A 16,283-nucleotide genomic window follows, 5' to 3' on the forward strand; every position below is an offset into this window, starting at 1 on the left:
ACGTGGTATATTTCAAGGCGAAATTCACTTTTCTCGTGTGACGGATGGCCGTAAACTGCAATCCAAATAGGTCGCCTGAAATTTCTTGGGACATCTACTTGATCCACGCCACACGTTGTTGACTGAGCACAATACCGTTCAGGATCATACGTTGGCTTCGAAACATGTTGTGATACGTATAGATCAGCATCCCCACTCAGAGAGTGAAGATAAATTCTGATGCGTCCTTCGTGAGTGACTGTATAGTATGTGTAGTTATGAGCTGTCACTTCTTTAACTGACGTGTGGAGTAACTGTTCCGATGTACAATTTCCGGTGAAAAGCCACAGCATTAATATAACTTTAATTAACATCTTTGAAACACTGAAGAAACATCTAGAAAGTACGTCACATACAACACACCGTCAACAGTGTTGCCACGCGGTGATAACGGATATTTCAGTGCTCTGTAAACGTTTAATTCTTTCGTGTCGCCTCTCAAAGCTGAATGACACAGCTAGACCACTAAACGTCCGTATTTATAAAACTTATTTTCTTACTTCCTTGACCGTTGAACAATCAGTAAGTTAACGTATTTATGGCACCTCTATTCTGTAAGATGTATAGGTATGATATTGACGAACAGCTGTTTATCAGAGATATTAGCGTCAATTGTTGCTTGTAAATATAGAGCGGGAATATCTATGGTGCAAGCATTCAGATGCGCACAATGGAAACTCTAAAACGCTTAGACATGTCTGTGTGGCCACCAGGCCAAAAGTCACAATAAATAAATAAACAAATAAAATAAATAAAAGAATTATTTGCCAGTATACATTGGTTGCAAAAGTGAGGTGACTACAGAGCTGTTCAAAGTTTACCCTTAACCTCCTTGCAGCTTTTGAATGTCGTAACGTCGTTAACACAGGCAGATATCTCCCCAAAGTATAGTGGATTTTGTAACTGCATTCCATACGCATCTTATGTATTAGCATTGGGCATTTGGAATGATCTTGTGTTAAGTTTCCTATGAGACAAATGTAAGACCATTCCTCTTGTTTGCGACAAATCTGATCGCTAAGATATCGCTAATTGTTGTGCTGCAGAGAAAGAAGAGATGGACGCTACAGTCGAGTTTGTTTTAATAGATTTTGATGCGGCAGCACTGCATGATGTCTTCTTAGTACGCCAAAGTGATAGTGAAATATTTTTATGGGCGAGTTTTGTCATTTTTTCCTTTTCATTGTCATATGTGTTAGTTTCGCTCATTTTTCGCTACCTTGATTGTTAATCGCACATACTTATTCCCTATGACATATCTACAAGTACTACAGCTTCCGGAAAAATGCAGAAGGAAAACGGTCAGCAGATTTATAGAGTCCACATACACTGCCACTGACAGGCCAGAGCACTGTGACCAATGCCCGCCGCAACGTTGTTGAACATGGAGCTCCGCAGCAGACCACCATTCGCGGAGCTACGACAACATGTTCCCATTTCCGCCAAATGGTCAAAGCGCGGCCCTGTCGCATTAACTCACGCCACTCTGTTTCTACATGGATTGCAGAAGGTGGTAGATATAGCTCTCTCCGACTTATGCTCAGTTACGACTTAAATTGGAAGTACCACATTCACAAATCTGCAGGGCGGAGCCAAAAGAAGAGTTACAAGCTGCATAGGGACTGTCTAAAACCACGTTGGAATTTTACTGTAGCAAATAGGTTCGAAAAATGTAGCTCGTGTCGAGATATGAGAGTACCACGAGTATGATTCACTAGTGGCTGTAATCATCAAAGGACTTCTCCATAGGATCCAACACAGATATGGGGCTGAATGGAAAGACTTGATTCCAAATCGCAGACAGCATTTCTGCCAGGAAGTGTAACAGTATAGATCTGAAAAGCCTGTGTACATTTCTTATGACCTCAATCAGCACAACATATACTTTATGTGATCATTCTCAATCATCCATCACCTATAACCCAGTGGATATATTGCAGAACCTCTGACGTGGCATCGAGACAAAATGCGTTATAAATAATGGAGAATTACTGTAGGTGGGACGAGGGAGTTGCAAATACGGGCTTCGTACCACGTTCCGTAGCCGAATTGCTTTCTATATTCGGTGATTTTATTATGAGCTTACGCCATCGGAGAGGTGTAACCGTGCTGTTGGTCTGTTAATATACACTCCGACGATCACCGTCTATATTCAGTGTCGCAGTATTTGTCTGGAAAAACTACTTCATTCGAACGTAATGCCATACCTCGATTTATAAGGTTTGTATAGCTTTTAACATGGATATCGTTAGCGATACTTGTGAGCACCTGTAGAACCAAGACGGCTCGTGACAGTAACATGGTCATTGCGATCGTGTTTTCAACATCTGGCGGCTTGTAAGACGATTACCTTTTTTGTTTCTAAGACACAATGATACATTTCGCAAGAAAAACTTATGAGACATGTCCACGCAACGTTTATTATTGCTCAGTATTGTTTTATATCGCCAGCACTCAGTCATTGGTGAATTATTATACTTAGTAGTAGGGGATGTGTGATAGATTCGCCTTGAGCATCAGGCTTATATAAAGTATGTGTTCCGATAGGTACAAAGAAAATAGGTATGTCCTGACATAAGGAAAGGTATGGATTTGACGTGGAATACTGCGATATCCATAAAGGGATTTTTTTTTTTTTACCTGGAAAATTATGTATACTCATTAGAATGGTACAGATATTTCTATTTCCAAAGCCACAGTTGTCAGGACAGGGTATTTCTGATACTTTTCTCATTGTCGAATGTCGTCCGATTGAGCTGCAATCGCAATGTTTTATTGCAAGTACAGGAATCAAATACATATGAGGCTGGTTTCCTAGGACGAATCTGTCCGGGGGTGCGTGGCGCGCGGCGGTGGTAGCCTGTCGCGGAATGATCTATGTTTCCAGGGTAACAGCAGAAGCCGTACGAATGGGAAGACTGGTTGGGGTGCAGGAATGTAGCTGACTTAACCATGACGCCATTTACACTGCTGAACAGCGAACTAATACTCAGTATGTGTTGGGCAACCTTTGTGGTAGCATGTAGTCTCCATGGAAATTTGAGAAGATTCAATATGGACGTGTGTTTCCGCTGGACCATTCTCCAGTTGACTGCTTCTGCACATTTCCCGTCTTTGTTTGTTTGAGAGAACATCGATTGTGGTGTGTGATGTGTGCATGTTGCAGGTGAAAGACGCATTTGCTGGTTCTCTATACACGAGAACACCTTAGATGACTTTGTAAATTATAAGGATGATTTGGAATCAGTTATATCATCGACATCGTTATTCGTGGCTGGAATTATCAGATTCCTATGTTTTTTTCGAGTTTTCACGTAAAAGTCTTCACAGACGAGGTAAGTCTCTAGTTACTCAGAGGTTTGCAGCACGTTCCAACTCGCACCACCTCGCTAAAGTTTCCGATTTCTGGAAAATAATTTCCGATCTGTATATTCGGAATTATACTGTGCAAGCGATACTGCTATGCAAGCGATATTGCTGTGTGTGTGATATCGAGAACTATAGCATAAATAGTATGATATTCTAGTAAACCACGTGAAAATACACTTGTAATCCCAGAGTCTGGAGACGGGTGTAGAAAGCAAGGAAGCAAGAACGTCAGGTTCAGAAGCAGTAAGGCCTGTGTGCTGAGGAGAACCGACTCAGCCTTTGTAAAGCAGTTCGGAGAGTGACCTCGGTCCACCGAGGCTGCTCTGGTCAGGCGTCGCGCCAGTATGTGTTGTGGGGCAGATCACTTGTGACCGTCGGCTGCGGTGGATGACCGCCCGACCTCGACGGGAGAAGTCTAGTGCGCGAGCAGTGCATGTGCTCATTCTGTGTGTCTTCGTTCTATATATGCGAGAGTCTAGTGGTCGATAGCTATATGCAGGATGCAGACGTGGTGATTTTGCTTGGCACAGGATATAATTGTGTGTTTACTACGTCGATACACTATGCTAGGCTTCACACTGAAATATTCAAGCTTTCCTCGACAATTGCAAAATGGTGTAATTCAGTGAGTGTCTTTCTGTATTTAATGGTCTGTAGACCAGTTTTGCAGGGTTTAACTGTCAGTGTGATATGGTGATCCGTACAAAGTATTTTTGTCGCTGAAAGTCTTGTCTGCAGAAAAAAATGGTGAACAGACCTCTCACACTGGCAGCAGCAGCAGCAGTTTGGCAGGTAAATTCAGTAAGAGCAAATCAGAATGCTCCATTCACTCACATGACATCGTTTGTGCTGGGACACAGGGCTGGTCCGAACAATGCAGGGGCGAAGTATCTAAGAAAGTTCTGAGAGTAATTTGATGTCTTCTTTGTTCAAGTGTTTGAAGACAAGTTGAAGCAGACCATCCATCTGTAGTGTGATGCTGTCCTTCATCTGCCACTGGGGCATTAGGATATCTCCAGACCAGCAGCAGTAGGATAGCGAAAATTCCAGTCAATTTTCTCTCCTTCAGGACAGTGCTTCCAATTCTGTATGGGTAATTGTTCTGATTTTTTTTTGCCTGTGCTTACACAGTACTCTACTTCTGAACGACAAGAATACTTTCATGATTAGCGGTGTTTTGGAAAGCATTCACAGACATGATGAATGCTTTTAGCAGTGAGAACATGAGCTAACGTTTACCGTTTCTGAGACATATGTTGAAAGCAGGATGTTACGATTTCTGGGAAGGGTAACACGTGATGGACAGGGTGTCCTACTAGGTTCGCTAGGAAGAACGCATCCTGTGTTATTCTGGAATATTTTCGTAAACAGTTGCTTAAAACGTTGCACAAAATTTGTATTGCGTGTGCAGAGAGAGAGACTTGGCTGTTATTTACACAGACAAGAGACGTCAGTATAACACCGACAACCTTTTAGCTGCGCCTGTGAGGATGAGTCGTTAGCCAGGCCGAGCGGTTCTAGGCGCTACAGTCTGGAACCGCGCGACCGCTAGGGTCACAGGTTCGAATCCTGCCTCGGGCATGGATGTGTGTGATATCCTTAGGTTAGTTAGGTTTAAGTAGTTCTAAGTTCTAGGGAACTGATGACCTCAGCTGTTAAGTCCCATAGTGCTCAGAGCCATTTGAACCAGAAGCATCTCGCATGTGGGACAGGCTGGACTGGAGTGCATCCCTGACACACATCCAGCCATCGTTCCGCCTTGTAGCTCTGTACAAAAGAGATCTCTGACAAGTTGATATCGAATTTCTTAAAGATAGTTCGAAAACGTTTTTACATGCAGCGAGTGTTTGTGCACTGCATTTTTTCGGCTGTATAAGCATTGTGAGCCTATTTGCAGAACGTTATACATGCATTATTTCTTGATAGTTTTACGTGTAGTGAACGACTCTGTACATCAGTGTAGTGGATTATTTTGTCATCATGTCTGTAGGCTGTGCAATGTATTATTTAGACGTTTACAAGTAGTGGGCGTTTTTGCAGAGCATTTTACATGTATTACTTAGACGATTTACGAGTTGTTTGCCGCTCTGTACATCAGTGTACTGCATCATTTCGGTAATTTACGAGCAGTTTGCAGATCTGTAGGCTATGCATTTTATCAGAAGCACGTCAGGGCAAGTGTTTTGTATCAGCGTAATAAATAAACTACACAGAATCCATCTGTAAATAAGTTGTCCCATACTCCCACTGAAAATAAATAAAGTACACTCCTTACTCTCCAGCAGCTGGACACAGAGGATTTTTTTCTGGATCGCCATCTTGGATTACATCATGGGAGGGATGACAGCGCCCTCTGGTGGCAGTACTGTGTACTATCTCAGTTTGACTCAGGACCTCATGGCGAACACACTGGATGGAGACACTGCCAATAACAACTCAAACTGTTTAAATAAACAATGCTACAGTGCAGAGTGTGAAATGAAAAATCTGGCATTTAAGATTATTGACTTGTGGAGAGGAACGTGGCCAATGAGATGCGACAGCGCATTTACCTCACAAGTAGAACTGAGCAGCGCCATGCTGATTTGAGTTAAACAACGTATTTGGTGGGTTTTCTTTCTGATAGAGTACATGGCATAAATACACTCCTGGAAATGGAAAAAAGAACACATTGACACCGGTGTGTCAGACCCACCATACTTGCTCCGGACACTGCGAGAGGGCTGTACAAGCAATGATCACACGCACGGCACAGCGGACACACCAGGAACCGCGGTGTTGGCCGTCGAATGGCGCTAGCTGCGCAGCATTTGTGCACCGCCGCCGTCAGTGTCGGCCAGTTTGCCGTGGCATACGGAGCTCCATCGCAGTCTTTAACACTGGTAGCATACCGCGGCAGCGTGGACGTGAACTGTATGTGCAGTTGACGGACTTTGAGCGAGGGCGTATAGTGGGCATGCGGGAGGCCGGGTGGACGTACCGCCGAATTGCTCAACACGTGGGGCGTGAGGTCTCCACAGTACATCGATGTTGTCGCCAGTGGTCGGCGGAAGGTGCACGTGCCCGTCGACCTGGGACCGGACCGCAGCGACGCACGGATGCACGCCAAGACCGTAGGATCCTACGCAGTGCCGTAGGGGACCGCACCGCCACTTCCCAGCAAATTAGGGACACTGTTGCTCCTGGGGTATCGGCGAGGACCATTCGCAACCGTCTCCATGAAGCTGGGCTACGGTCCCGCACACCGTTAGGCCGTCTTCCGCTCACGCCCCAACATCGTGCAGCCCGCCTCCAGTGGTGTCGCGACAGGCGTGAATGGAGGGACGAATGGAGACGTGTCGTCTTCAGCGATGAGAGTCGCTTCTGCCTTGGTGCCAATGATGGTCGTATGCGTGTTTGGCGCCGTGCAGGTGAGCGCCACAATCAGGACTGCATACGACCGAGGCACACAGGGCCAACACCCGGCATCATGGTGTGGGGAGCGATCTCCTACACTGGCCGTACACCACTGGTGATCGTCGAGGGGACACTGAATAGTGCACGGTACATCCAAACCGTCATCGAACCCATCGTTCTACCATTCCTAGACCGGCAAGGGAACTTGCTGTTCCAACAGGACAATGCACGTCCGCATGTATCCCGTGCCACCCAACGTGCTCTAGAAGGTGTAAGTCAAGTACCCTGGCCAACAAGATCTCCGGATCTGTCCCCCATTGAGCATGTTTGGGACTGGATGAAGCGTCGTCTCACGCGGTCTGCACGTCCAGCACGAACGCTGGTCCAACTGAGGGGCCAGGTGGAAATGGCATGGCAAGCCGTTCCACAGGACTACATCCAGCATCTCTACGATCGTCTCCATGGGAGAATAGCAGCCTGCATTGCTGCGAAAGGTGGATATACACTGTACTAGTGCCGACATTGTGCATGCTCTGTTGCCTGTGTCTATGTGCCTGTGGCTCTGTCAGTGTGATCATGTGATGTATGTGACCCCAGGAATGTGTCAATAAAGTTTCCCCTTCCTGGGACAATGAATTCACGGTGTTCTTATTTCAATTTCCAGGAGTGTATAAGCTGTTTGAAAGTATCAGGAAATTGAGGATGTCTCGAAACACATCATTTAACATGTGATTTTTATAGCACATTGTTCCTTTACTTATCGTTTATAGTGTTATAGCTTGTGTGCTATAAAAATATACCGTTTCATTGCTGTGGTACAATGAGGAACAATCAACTAACCGTTTTGATACAATGTGGTATAGTTAAAAACCAAATAAAGACAGTTATAGATACAGTCTTCACATATATGGCGATTGGGGACAAAGTTGCCGTGTTGAAGCAGTAGCTCAGTTGACTTAACGCTGGAACAAATCCAGGGACTGGCTCGGAATGGTCAGAACTGGGAACTGCTGCCCTTGCTTTTTTTTCCCGCCACGAATTCCTCTCCTGTACCAAACTCTTCATTTCAGAGTAGCGCTTGCATCTACTTCCTCAATTATTTGCTGCATGTATTCCACCCTCTGTTTCCTCTACAGATTTGTTTGCCCTCTAATGTTCCCTCTAGTATCATGGAAGTCATTCCTCAATGTCTCAACAGATGTCCTATCATCCTGTTTCTCCTCCTTGTCTGAGTTTTCCACATACTCCTTACCTCTCCGATTCTGCGCAGAACCTCCTCATTCCTTCCCTTATCATCAATTTTCAACATTCTTCTTTTGCACCACATCTCAAATTATTCGATTGTCTTTCGTTACGGTTTTCCCACAGTTCACATTTCACTGCCATACAATGCTGTGCTCCAAACGTACATTCTCAGAAATTTCTTCCTCAAATTAAGACCTTTGTTTGATACTAGTGGTCTCCTCGTAGCCAGGAATAGCATTCTTGCGAGTGCTAGTCTCCTATCGATGTCCTCGTTGTTTCGTTCGTCATTGGTTACTTTGAAGCCTAGGTATCAGAATTCCTTCATGTATTTCGTGACCATCAATCCTGATGTTGAGTTTCTCACTGTTCTCGTGTTACTTGTCATCACTTTCGTCTTTCATCGATTTATTCTCAATCCATATTCTGTACTCATTAGACCATTCCATTCAGATCCTAAAACTCTTCTTCATTTTCACTCAGAATATCAACGTCATCAGCGAATTGTGTCATTGATATCCTTTCACCTCGAATTTTAACTCCATTCCTTAATCTTTCTTTTATTTCCATCACTGCTTTTTCGATGAACAGGTTGAATAGTAGGGCGAAAGACTGCATACGAGCGCTTCGTTCTTGGTGGTCCACCCTTATTATTCTCTCTTGTCTGTGGTACATATTGTATACTACCCGTCTCTGCCTATAGCTTTCCCCTACTTTTCTCAGAATTTCGAACATCTTGCGCCATTTCACAATCCTATTAACGTGTCTTGATTTTTTCTGCGATGCCTTTACCTTTCCTAAAGCCAAACTGCTCGTCATCTAACACATCCTCAGTTTTCTTTTCCATTCTTCTGTGTATTATTCTTGTCAGCAACTTGGACGCATTTACTGTTAAAATGATCTTGCGATAGTTCTCACACTTGTCAGCTCTTCCTAAAGCAGGTCTTGTTATCAAAAAATGTTTCAAATGGCTCTAAGCACCATGGGACTTAACATCTGAAGTCATCAGTGCCCTAGACGTAGAACTACTGAAACCTAACTAACGTAAGGACATCACACACATCCATGCCCGAGGCAGGATTCGAACCTGCGACCGTAGGAGCAGATCTTGTTATCAGAGAAGTGGTCAGACTCGCCAGTAGCAAAGGACTCGCAGCCACCGTTAACAATACGAGATCGATTAACACATGCGTGCTGTCTGGCGCAAGCAACATTGGCCGCTGAGCCGAATTTTTTTTTAAACAGGTTGATCCACTATTTAACGCACTGTTTGACGATAGCTTTCTGGCAGGAGATTTTAACTGCGTCATCAACTACAGAGACCAAATACCAAATTTTAACAAGTCGGTAGAACAGGTAATCAAATACTTACTTTTAGTCGATTCGTGAGAGTATAAGCATGGCACACTGCGTGGATTCAACCATGTTACAAGCCATTCGGCTAGCGGGCTTGACAGAATTTACGAATGAAACAACCACACATGCCGCATTCTAAAAACCGAAATCTGCCCGACGACCTTCTCTGACCATGCATCTGAAGCGCCAAAGAAACTAGTACAGACATGCGTATTCAAATACAGAGACATGTAAACAGTAAGATACGGCACTGTGGTCGGCGAAGCCTATGTGGGACAAGTGTCTGGCGCAGTTGTTAGATCGATTAGTGCTGTTATAATGGCGCGATAACGAAATTTCAGTGAGTCTGAACGTGGTGTTACAGTCAGCGCAAGGGGACACAGCACCTCCGAGGTAGCTATGAAATGGGGAATTTCCTGCACGACTATGCCACAAGGATATCGTGAATATCAGGAATCCGGTTAAACATCAAATCTTCGACATCGCTGCGGCCGGGAAAACACCTGCAAGAACGGGACCAACGACGAGTGAAGAGTTTAGCGTGATAGAAATGCAACTCTTCAGAAAATTGCTTCAGATTCAAATGCTGGGTCATCAACAAGTGTCAGTGTGCGAACCATTCAACGAAACGTCAGCGATATGAGCTTTCGGAGCCGAAGGCTCACTTGTCTACCCTTGATGACTGCACAACACAGAGCTTTACGCCTGACCTGTACCCGTCAAGACCGACACTGGAGTGGAAACATGTTGACTTGTCGGACAGTCTCGTTTTAAATTGTATCGAGCGGATGGACGTGTACGGGTATGAAGACAACCTCGTGTATTCATGGACCCTGCATGCCAGCAGGAGACTATTTAAGCTGGTGGAGGCTCTGTAATGGTGTGGGATGTGTGCAGTTGGAGTGATATTGGCCCCTGGTACGTCTAGATACGACTCGGAGAGGTAACACGTACGAATGCATCCTGCCTGATAACCTGCATCCATTTATGTCCATTGTGCATTCCGACGGACTTGGGCAATTCCAGCAGGACAATGTGACACCCCGCAGGTCCAGAAATGCTGCAGAATGTCTCCAGGAACACTCTTCTGAGTATAAACTCTTCCACTGGCCACCAAACACCACAGACATGAACATTACTGAACATATCTGGGATGCGTTGCAACGTGCTGCTCAGAAGTGATCTCCAACCCCTCGTACTCTTACGGATTTATGGACAGCCCTGCAGGATTCACTGTGTCAGTTTCCTCCAGCACTACTTCAGACATTAGTCGAGCCCATGCCAGTCCTGTTGCGGCACTTCTGTGTGCTCGCGGGGTTCCTACAAGATATTAGGCAGGTGTACCATTTTTTTTTCTTTTTTTGGGTCCTCAGTTTATTTGTATAATCAATATGAAAGGAAAGGAAAGCCACAGAGGTAGAGGTCTACGGAAGTTGAACGACTCACATTTACAATATTCGGAGTGTCGAAAGATTTTTAGCAAAACGTCTAAGGAATGTGAAAGTAAATGCAACCGTTATGACTCTGTCTTAACTTTGTGGCTCAGTTGTGCGAAACCAAAAATTCGGAAGTGCTAAATTCTGATCCCGTAACACTAATTTGTGGCACAAACGAACAGAGATCTATATAAACTTGACGCAACTTTCATAGAAAATTACTCCAAAATTAAGAAAATTGAAACAAAAATTTCACTCCTAAAAACAACTAGACGGCATTAAAATCAGGGCAATAGCCATAAACTCACCGCACAAGGAAAAAACGTCTATATTCCACCTCATTGTGAAAGGAAAATAACTAGCAGGAAAATCATAACTGAAATAAAGTTTCAGAATGGTACAACTGTGACGAATCAGAAAGACATTAGAAATGAGATTCACACACAGAACGCGGACTTCCTGGCCGACTAAACTGTAGACTAGTTTACGTTGGACAAAAATACATCCTGTATCACAACAACATTTAACCCAGATGACGCTGGACATCTTATGGAAGAATAAGACGAAGATGAATTGTGAACTATATAATATTCCAAAGCCTAAAGAGTAAACTCCCTGACATGACGGCGTCCCTATTGACTTATACCAAACTTTCGGGCAGAAAATGGAAAACAAACTCGTACTGAACTGCAACGAATTATTGAGCCCAAATGTTAATGTTCGGCCAGAATTTATGAAAGGAATAGTCGCCTTTATTTCGAAAAAGACCGGAAGCAATTCAATTGGAAAGTTGCGGCCCATGATCTTACTAAACAGTGATTACAAAATCGTAGTCGCACGGGTTAGCCGCGTGGTCTAAGGCGTCTTGTCACGGTCCGCGCGGCTCCCTCCGTCGTGGGTTCGAGTCCTCCCTCGGTCATGGGTGTGTGTGTGTGTGCCGTCCTTAGCGCAAGTTAGTTTAAGTTGGATTAAATAGTGTGTAAGCTTAGGGACCAATGACCTCATCAGTTTGGTCTCATAAGAACTTACCACAAATTTCCAATTTTTACAAAATGGTAGCGCGCAACCCCATAAAAGGATGAAGAACTTCATGCAACTCATCACGGGACCTCACCAAACCAGTGTAGGCAAAGATAGCTCGATCAGGCAGACTATGGCAAACTACCGAGACATATTGCCAATACCCGAAATATGCAAACTACAATGCGCTGTTGCTGCCATTGATCTTAATGAAGTGTTTGATACAGTCAATCATCAATTCGTGTTTCACACTGTGTAAGCAGCGGGTTTCCCTTGTCGATTCACGGGAATAATGAAAAATTTCCTCCAGGAAAGCACTTCACTTTATTAATAAGCGTAAACCTAGGCAACATGAGACAAATAAATAGGTCCGTCGATAAAGGGTGCCCATTATCGCAATAGAGCCCCTCCTCGCTACACCGACGCACCAGCTGGAGGTCTACAAATGCATGGGCAGAAAATAGTATATCACGTATACGCCGAAGACGTCGGGTTAATCGTAAAGAGTACAACCGAAGTCGAAGCCACATAGAGAATAATACGTACATCAATATGAAGCAGCATCAGGGTCCAAATTAAACCGGAATAAGTCCGGACTAATGAATATTGGACGTTATAGGCAGGTGCCACCACGACCAAGTAAAATAGTTCCAAAATATAAAATACCTCGGCGTTGATTTCAAAAATAAAATACAGCATTGCATTGTCACAAATTATAAATGTATCCAGCATTGCATTGTCACAAATTATAAATGTATCCTCATGCAAGAACGAGCCTGTGTACAATCGTATAAGTAGATGAACTTCCAGAAGTCCAACTGGCGAACACCTACATATTGGCGAAGGTTAGTTATGCGGCACAAACTCTACCCATGCCTGACAGCATCTCAAGTGCATCCTAGCAGCCCCTGGACACTGCGAAAGTCGAAGCCACATCCTTAAAGTTAAATACGACACCCTGACACTGGCAACTCTAGCCGGTGGCTAGAATTTAACATAAATGCCAAGTAAAGGCGACCACACACGTAATTGCATGCTTGACAAGCACGCTTGCGCAGCGTGTTTGAGCAACCACGCACAAATTCCTGGCACCTACACAAGGTTCAAGCATGCTTGTACAAGAATTAGTTTGTCTGTCGGGAAATATCGAGCTCAGACGACGCTCCGCAGCCTTGGCATCCTTTCTACTTGTGTTACGAAAAAAAAGATAAAATGTAATATGTGGGGTAAAGAGTGGTTAAAGAAACGAAAAAAATTCCCATATTAACTTTTGGTGTTCGACACCGTTGATTTTCTTCTCTCTTTCTCCATTTAATATTGTGTTTTTTGACTTGACCTGCAATGCAGTACAATCTCTGTACAGAACGAAATTCAACAGAAGTAAAGAAAAATTAAATCATGCCAGATAACTGACAAATGTTTGCATAAGCGTCCCTATTCGTTGTGCACGCGCTCAAGTACACACACGCTTGAGCGCTTACACAAGTATGCATAACCGAAACTCGATCACGCATTAAGCTGCTTGTACAGTCCTGATGGTTGCGCAGGTTTATTCTACACACTCTCAAGCGTGCTTGTTAAGCATGCAGTTACGTGTGGGGCTGCCTTAAAGCCAAATCTCTCAACATACGCTGCACCTGTAAGCAGTGGCGAACAGCACCGAACAGTCTCGTTTGCCACCTTCTAAGTGAGATTTCTCAAACTAATACTCTCAATGTCTGCCACATCTGAAATGATCTGTGTCACTCGAAATGTTTCCTATTGGACTACAGGTATATCCGTAGGAGGCTAAGTGACAAACAGGCCATGCTGGTCAATGAAATTTATATGAATCTTTTGTAACTCAAAGCAAGGAACGTGTTACATCAAAAAATTAAACCCCAAAAGTTGCTGTGTCATACGGGAAAAAATCCGCAGCCCACATCTACCGATTCCAGTCAAGGCACAATGGTACTTCGCAGTGAACAGGTAGATCCCAGCAAATTATAAACTCCATGCACTCCATCTCGCTACAAGCCATCTAGTCGACAGATTTGAACATAGGTTAGTATGTGCAGACGAAAATCAGATACGGTACTTCGTGGTACAGAAGCTGACAATCATCCAACGAACCACACTATGTCTACATCTACATCATACTCCGCAAGCCACCTAATGGTGTGTGGCGGAGGGTACTTTCGGTACCACAATCTAGTGCCTCCAACACTGTTCCACTCACGAATAGTGCGTGGGAAGAATGATTGTCGGTAAGCCTCTGTATTGGCTCGATGCACAAAGCCTCTGTAGTAAATGTAATGTAACACCTGCAAATGTACTGACACCAGGTAACAGACCAAAACCAACGCCACATTTTTTTTTTAAATGGCACACGAACTTCTATCTTTTAACAACAAAAGACAAAAGTAAGCAATATTTTTTAGTATACTTGACAGCCCAACTCCATATGATCAGACAGGAAACCGAAAATAAAGATAATTTCGCAGATTTTTTTGGGCAGAACAATATTCCTTTAATTTTACGACGTAATATTTAGTAACAAGACTGCATTTGTGCTTGAAGTGCATCCTCATTTCAGGAATACTTCAATGATATCTTACTTTTGAGTCAGTATCCTTAATTTTAAGAGTGTGTTTAATGATCACGAAGATATTTCAATATTATATAAAAAAAATAATTCAGTATCGTCACATTAGAAGAAGGCAAATCCAGTGACTCTTCAGTTCCATATAAAAAGAATCCTGACCAGTCACTTCTGCTTCGTTTTAATTCAGCAGATGCAGCCACTGACGATTTAAACCAGCTGCAGAAGACGTTTCTTTATTTAATCTCCACGTTTCAACCGCTCATTTTGGAACTAGACGCCGTTTCAGTTTTTTTTATTTCGCGTACTGTCGCAGTTCACCCACACACGACGTTTAAGTGAGTTACGGAGGCTCTTCGGTGCCCTACCAAAATGCACATTTTAACCGTTGTCGACACATGTCATGTGGACTGATTGTCAATGTGAAGTTTGTTTGTCCATCTGAGGAAGAAAGGTTTAGATCCGTCGAAACCATGGTAAAGGTTATTTGGAAACCACCACGTACTGCAACTGGTTGCCTGTCCATTACAGCTGCTGTTCTGTAACCGTTACTGTAGTTCAGCCGTGTCCAAAATATTTAATATATTCGTTTTAAAACTGAAACTGGAATGAAAACTCAATTGAGTTAACGAATAACTTCTACTAGTATGTATCGCAGATCGTTGCACAACACTACGAAGTGTTCTCCAGAAATTCGGTGTTCAAGCCTTCGCTGAGTCAAGAATTTCTTCCGCGGCTTCCTCCGCTCTTCTTCGGCAGTCGCTACCAGAGTTCACGCAGCTGTTTTACGCGCGTCAGTTTTCGCGAAGAAACCTCGCGGTATGCGAGCCACGGCCGGCTGGTGTGACCGAGCGGTTCTAGGCGCGCAGTCCGGAACCGCGCGGCTGCTACGGTCGCAGGTTCGAATTCTGCCTCGGGCACGGATGTGTGTGATGTCCTTAGGTTAGTTAGGTTTAAGTAGTTCTAAGTTCTAGGGGACTGATGACCTCAGAAGTTAAGTCCCATAGTGCTCAGAGCCATTTGAACCATTTACGCGAGCCACGAATCGACGACGACGGCCGGCCGCTGGACACTGGTGAGGGCGCCGGCTCGTCCCGTGTGGCTCGTGAGGTCGCGTGTGCCGTCCGCGTCCACGTCCACGTCCACGTCCACGTCCACGTTAGCTGCCGTGTCCCGTGTGCGGACGAGTTTAGCGACGTGTTCTCAAGTCGGCGTTCAGGAGAGCCACGCTGCCTGTAAATGATGAGAGCCGCGGGCGGCGTTTGCAGTTTCTTCAGTTCTAAACCGTGGTGTGGCGTGTGGCGTGTGCGTGGCGAGTACGTCAGCTGCAGCAGCCTTGTTCCGTGCGCAGACGGACAGAACACGTGCTGTTATCCCTAGTACCACCAAGAGGTGCTGCAGCTGCGAACATGAACGGAAAAAAAGCGTGGTACTTCGATTAAGGAGCACAATTACCGTAATTCTTCGATTAAAGAGCTGCGACACAATTACGTAGATTAGCATCGAAACTATTTAAGACTGATACACTGTTGGACATCATCAATGACAGATTCAGCCGGTAGGACACGTGGATCTCTGCAGAGGAACGTTTTACAGCTACTCTCTGATTTTTAGCCACGGTTCACTCCCTCGAAGAATTACACTTTGCCACAGGAATTTCCTCATCGTCGCCATCTAATTTAACTACCGTGACATGCAAAGCACTTTATAATGCTCTACAGAAAGAGGTGGTGAAGGTAAACAGGTAAAAGTATTACTTACTGTATTAATATCTCTCACTTACTGTATTAATATCTCTCATCCTCTCTCCGTCCATCTTCTCCTCCACCTCCCCTCCCCCGCTC

The sequence above is a fragment of the Schistocerca piceifrons genome, chromosome 8, assembly GCF_021461385.2.
Source record: "Schistocerca piceifrons isolate TAMUIC-IGC-003096 chromosome 8, iqSchPice1.1, whole genome shotgun sequence".
NCBI lineage: Eukaryota > Metazoa > Arthropoda > Insecta > Orthoptera > Acrididae > Schistocerca > Schistocerca piceifrons.